This window comes from Rattus norvegicus, chromosome 1, assembly GCF_036323735.1.
Source record: "Rattus norvegicus strain BN/NHsdMcwi chromosome 1, GRCr8, whole genome shotgun sequence".
In the NCBI taxonomy this organism is placed as follows: domain Eukaryota; kingdom Metazoa; phylum Chordata; class Mammalia; order Rodentia; family Muridae; genus Rattus; species Rattus norvegicus.
The window spans coordinates 65,990,732-65,997,296 of record NC_086019.1 but is presented as its reverse complement, the minus strand read 5'-3'; the positions used below and the strand labels follow the sequence as shown (position 1 = coordinate 65,997,296).

General features: G+C 38.5%; 1 non-coding gene across 1 annotated transcript; it reads right to left on the bottom strand.

Moving 5' to 3' along the window:
* Nucleotides 1-6,202: 6,202 nt before the first annotated feature.
* LOC120100349 (small nucleolar RNA SNORA67) lies at nt 6,203-6,342 on the bottom strand. The gene has a single exon (XR_005500117.1). It is a non-coding gene; the product is annotated as a small nucleolar RNA SNORA67 (small nucleolar RNA).
* Nucleotides 6,343-6,565: the final 223 nt, after the last annotated feature.

Here is a 6,565-nt window from a genome sequence, read left to right as displayed (position 1 = left end):
CAAAAGAGAAACAAGCCGAGAAAGAAATTAGGGAAACGACACCCTTCATAATAGACCCAAATAATATAAAGTACCTCGGTGTGACTTTAACCAAGCAAGTAAAAGATCTGTACAATAAGAACTTCAAGACACTGAAGAAAGAAATTGAAGAAGACCTCAGAAGATGGAAAGATCTCCCATGCTCATGGATTGGCAGGATTAATATAGTAAAAATGGCCATTTTACCAAAAGCAATCTACAGATTCAATGCAATCCCCATCAAAATACCAATCCAATTCTTCAAAGAGTTAGACAGAACAATTTGCAAATTCATCTGGAATAACAAAAAACCCAGGATAGCTAAAGCTATCCTCAACAATAAAAGGACTTCAGGGGGAATCACTATCCCTGAACTCAAGCAGTATTACAGAGCAATAGTGATAAAAACTGCATGGTATTGGTACAGAGACAGACAGATAGACCAATGGAATAGAATTGAAGACCCAGAAATGAACCCACACACCTATGGTCACTTGATTTTTGACAAAGGAGCCAAAACCATCCAATGGAAAAAAGATAGCATTTTCAGCAAATGGTGCTGGTTCAACTGGAGGGCAACATGTAGAAGAATGCAGATCGATCCATGCTTATCACCCTGTACAAAGCTTAAGTCGAAGTGGATCAAGGACCTCCACATCAAACCAGACACACTCAAACTAATAGAAGAAAAACTAGGGAAGCATCTGGAACACATGGGCACTGGAAAAAATTTCCTGAACAAAACACCAATGGCTTATGCTCTAAGATCAAGAATTGACAAATGGGATCTCATAAAACTGCAAAGCTTCTGTAAGGCAAAGGACACTGTGGTTAGGACAAAACGGCAACCAACAGATTGGGAAAAGATCTTTACCAACCCTACAACAGATAGAGGCCTTATATCCAAAATATACAAAGAACTCAAGAAGTTAGACCGCAGGGAAACAAATAACCCTATTAAAAAATGGGGTTCAGAGCTAAACAAAGAATTCACAGCTGAGGAATACCGAATGGCTGAGAAACACCTAAAGAAATGTTCAACATCTTTAGTCATAAGGGAAATGCAAATCAAAACAACCCTGAGATTTCACCTCACACCAGTGCGATTGGCTAAGATCAAAAACTCAGGTGACAGCAGATGCTGGCGAGGTTTTGGAGAAAGAGGAACACTCCTCCATTGTTGGTGGGATTGCAGACTGTTAAAACCATTCTGGAAATCAGTCTGGAGGTTCCTCAGAAAATTGGACATTGAACTGCCTGAGGATCCAGCTATACCTCTCTTGGGCATATACCCAAAAGATGCCTCAACATATAAAAGAGACACGTGCTCCACTATGCTCATCGCAGCCTTATTTATAATAGCCAGAAAATGGAAAGAACCCAGATGCCCTTCAACAGAGGAATGGATACAGAAAATGTGGTACATCTACACAATGGAATACTACTCAGCTATCAAAAACAACGAGTTTATGAAATTCGTAGGCAAATGGTTGGAACTGGAAAATATCATCCTGAGTGAACTAACCCAATCACAGAAAGACATACATGGTATGCACTCATTGATAAGTGGCTATTAGCCCAAATGCTTGAATTACCCTAGATCCCTAGAACAAACGAAACTCAAGACGGATGATCAAAATGTGAATGCTTCACTCCTTCTTTAAATGAGGAAAAAGAATACCCTTGGCAGGGAAGGGAGAGGCAAAGATTAAAACAGAGACTGAAGGAACACCCATTCAGAGCCTGCCCCACATTTGGCCCATACATATACAGCCACCCAATTGGACTAGATGGATGAAGCAAAGAAGTGCAGACCGACAGGAGCCGGATGTAGATCGCTCCTGAGAGACACAGCCAGAATACAGCAAATACAGAGGCGAATGCCAGCAGCAAACCACTGAACTGAGAATAGGTCCCCTATTGAAGGAATCAGAGAAAGAACTGGAAGAGCTTGAAGGGGCTCGAGACCCCAAAAGTACAACAATGCCAAGCAACCAGAGCTTCCAGGGAATAAACCACTACCTAAAGACTATACATGGACTGACCCTGGACTCTGACCCCATAGGTAGCAATGAATATCCTAGTAAGAGCACCAGTGGAAGGGGAAGCCCTGGGTCCTGCTAAGACTGAACCCCCAGTGAACTAGTCTATGGGGGGAGGGCGGCAATGGTGGGAGGGTTGGGAGGGGAACACCCATAAGGAAGGGGAGGGGGGAGGGGGATGTTTGCCCGGAAACCGGGAAAGGGAATAACACTCGAAATGTATATAAGAAATACTCAAGTTAATAAAAAATAAAAAAAAAATAAAAAAAAAAAGAAAGAACATGATAAGTAGCAAGTGCTAATACTCTACTTAGCTCATTTTCTTCGGAGCTTCTCTTTCCTCTTGCTTAGCGATTATAATACGTCCACTATTCCCAACCAGTATGATACCTTCATGTGTGAAGCAATTGTTCACGACCAAATTTTGAACCCAACGCTGGGGAAGCAGACATAATTGAAACACAGCTGACAGGTCTCAAGAGTGTGATGTTCTGATCCAAGGAACTCTACATTGCTTCCTTTCGCCCGGATGTTTAGGTAATAGCCCCTTGAGAGACCTGTCATGACATAAGACTTCAGAGCTTTTACTCCCCAGTATGGTTCTCATATTCAAGCTGTCTGGAGCATAAGCTCCACATGTGAGATCTGTGTTATAGTAAAAGAAGGTGCAGAGAGTCAGTTATTCGCAAAGTTCAAGAATGATAAATTACCTCTTTCTAGAAAACTTTCAAACCATGACTTCGTACCTATATTTTGGTCTACTGAGTCAAGTTCTCCATACATGAGACCTATAAAGTTCTGATTTAAGGGATAGCCTGTACCTGTATCAGGTTATTCTCATAAAGCCTAATGTCATACAAAAACCAACTGAGACTGATTCAGTTTGTATGCTGTTTTGTTTCGTTTATTGGTTTGCTCCATACTTGATGTGGATAGAATTCAGGGTTTCTTCAGATACGCTACACAAGCATTCTAACAAGTTATACTCCATGTTCTTATATTTGTATTTTAATCTATATAGGAATTAAATGCTTATTACTGTACATATATATTTATACATAGTCACAGGTCCCCACTACCTACACTACATTATGAAAAGATTTCTTCTGTCAACATATTGCCATATATATTGATGAAAGGTATATATATATATATATATATATATGAAAACATTTATTCACTAAAAAAAGCCATTGAGTCCCATCAATATACTCCAATAAAAACCATGTCATATATATATATATATATATATATACATACACACACACACACACACACACACACACAACTCTATTTCTTATTGAATCTTTACAGTCCTTGTGGCTTCAGAAATCTGAACATCTTTAGATTTTTAAAAAGACACTGCAGGTACAGTGCTAGTTCCTCAGATTCCCCTGCTTCTTTACTCTCTTCCTTCTCTACCTGCCTCTCCAAACTCCATACTAGCTTGGGCCAGGCAGCCAGAGCCTAGACATGATGTTCTATAAGTCTTGAGCCTTATCTACAGAGGCTGTGTTCAACTCTGTTACATAAGAGTCTGTGATTTGGACCATCAACATGTCCATTTGTGTGTGTGTGTGTGTGTGTGTGTGTGTGTGTGTGTGTGTGCGCGCACTGAAGGTAGCCTCACATGATCACAAGTCTTTTAAAAGAACCAATGTCCTCTGCTATCTTTCTGTCTGATTATGGATCTCTGTCTTCTGATATATTCTGTTTTTAAATAATGTAGAATCTCAGACTCCCAGAGTGCAGGAGGCTGATACATTTTCTGTGAGTCACTGTGCACAGGGAGGTTTTCTAATGAGTAACATAGCTATGTCATTCTGAGTTCACCTCAGCTCATATCCACAGTGACCTTGTAAAAAGTCATTTGGAGTTTCTGTTGTTGTTTTGTTTTGTTTTGTTTTTGCTTTTGTTTGTTTTGGATTTTTTTAATCATTCAAGTGAGAATGCAGAACCAGATCATTTGAAAGTTCTTATTTTATAACTATATGGCTCCTTCTGGGAAATCTGCCTTCTCTGCGTCAGACTTAACACCCCATTTGTTTACTTAGTCATTATATCCTCCCTGTGTCTGTATTTATATGAATAAGTAAGTCACCTTTCCTCAAGGCTGCAAGACTTCTCACTCAAATCTCTAAGGACTGATTACAGCATCCTAAAGTGAACACGAGCATTGGCCAGCATTTCTAACTCTCCGGCAACACAAAACAGATGGCTAAAGAAATCAGATGCATTATCTCACAGACTTAGCTAATCTCAAAATTATGGGTCCTTTTGGATGTGAGAGTTGAATGTGGAGGCAGCTGGAGAGTGACACATTACAGCTGATAAGATTGCTTTTTTGCTTCATCCTCAAAATACGCATAAATCTTGAGCTGAGCTTCACAGGAAGTAGGGGTCATTGGTTCATTAGGAAGATGGGCTGTAGCTTGTATTTACTATTCAAAGGAATAAAAATCATAGGAGCTACTCAACCATGTCCACATTTTCCAAATGAAAATTATGTAGAAAAACTAAGTTTTTAAAAATACTGATTTTAAGTTTAAGACTCATAAGGAAATATTGTAAGTGAAATTAATTAAACAGAAAAATATTTTCAAATAATCTGTAAGTATTATCAGCTCATTAAAAGAAAATTCTCAGTGTTTCCATATTTCAACATATCATCAGTATCATTGTTGAATCTTCATGGGGTTCATTATTCTTAGTTTACTCTGAGAAGAATGATATATCAAGAGAGTCTCCAGGTAGCAAATTCTGGATCTATGGTAACATAAGTTACATAAGGCTGACTCCTGGTGGGGGGGGGACAAACTTAAATCTTTTTATTTTTCTAGTTCTTTGATGGATACATACATATCTGTTGATAACCTCTCTAATATACCATGAATCTAAATTATAATTTCTAAAAAAAGTGTCTAAAAATAATTTTTCTTTACAAAATGAGTGACAAACCATGCATATGGTTTTTATTATTTATTATAGTTAAGGTCAGAAAATGAGCTTAAATAGAGATTGAATTATTCTTTCTTTCCTTTGAAAGTAATACTTTGTGGTAAAGATATGTTTCTGGAAAAGAAGTTATACATCTGTCAAGAACTGGATAAGAGTTGAAGAAAAGCCATACACAAGGACAGCTTTGAGTCTAGTGTGGTACAGAAGCAAGAAAAAGTCAACCTTCTGTCACAGGACATCTGGGGACAGAGTGTGCTAACGGTGAGCCCTGAGACTTTCAGAACAATTGTTTACATTGTCTGTTTACACTACTCACGCTGCATTCTTTAGTTTTGAACTTGGCTAGTTAGAGTCCTTTTGTGATTCTATAGCAATATGAGTGGGAACGGGATGATGGGCAGGTCTATGCTGCCCTATTGCTTGGACTTCCGAATTTTTCTAGCGAGCACTGAGCACAGATCGCTCACAGATGATTTGCATACTGAATGATGATCTCTCAAAAATAATTCGAAGAACACTGAAGATTGAGACATATGTCTGTTATAGAACTTAAGCCTACTACATCATATGTGTTTGCTATTTGTGTGTGTGGAAACAACAAAGGCAGTGATACCATTTTACTTCTAGGCCCACTCACTTCCTGTTGTAAACAGTTTTCCAAACAATCTCCATCTCCTGCTAATCATATAAGTAGTGGTTCATTTGTGTGGTACTTCTGGAAATTCCAAATCTATGTGACCAGTGCCACATGATTATTGAAAACATGTCACTTTCTAGATTAAGTTTCTAAAGTCAAAAGTTGTATGGCTCTCCCTGGTAGAGACTGCCACCTACAAACTACAAAAAGCCCCAGAGAGCTAGGAGGCTGGTCTAGTCTCAGTGGCAGCAAGCAGCCGCCACAACTGGACCACGATTACAGCCTCAGGCTGGAATTTCAAACAGAACCATGTGACTCTGGCACTGCAGAAACTTAGAAATGTTTCGATATCATAAATACTTGCTTTATACTGTCAATTCTGTAATGATTGGATTTGATCACTAGATAACTAATGTAGACATTTTCTCTTGAGCCCCGTACAATTTATCCTATAACTCTTTTTTTTGTAAATTTTATTTATTTTTTATTATTATTATATTATTATTATTATTATTATTATTATTATTATTATTATTATTATTATTATATATGTGGGCAGCCAAAGGAAGGCAAAGGAAACAAGTATTCCCTGTTCACCAGAGACCTTGGGCATGCCTGGCTTTCTTCCAAGTTGCTACGTCCCTGAAAAGGGCACACAGTCAGCCCTTTATCCTATAACTCTTACAATATGTAATTATTATTTCATGCCCATGATCCAAACTTATCATTAAGCTGGTTAGTTACAGAATCTCTCTCTCTCTCTCTCTCTCTCTCTCTCTCTCTCTCTCTCTCTCTCACACACACACACACACACACACACACACACCCATGCCCTTAGCCTTTCTTATTTTGTCTTTACAACTACTGTGGGAAGCAATTTGTTCTGTAAATGAAGAAGTGGAATCACACA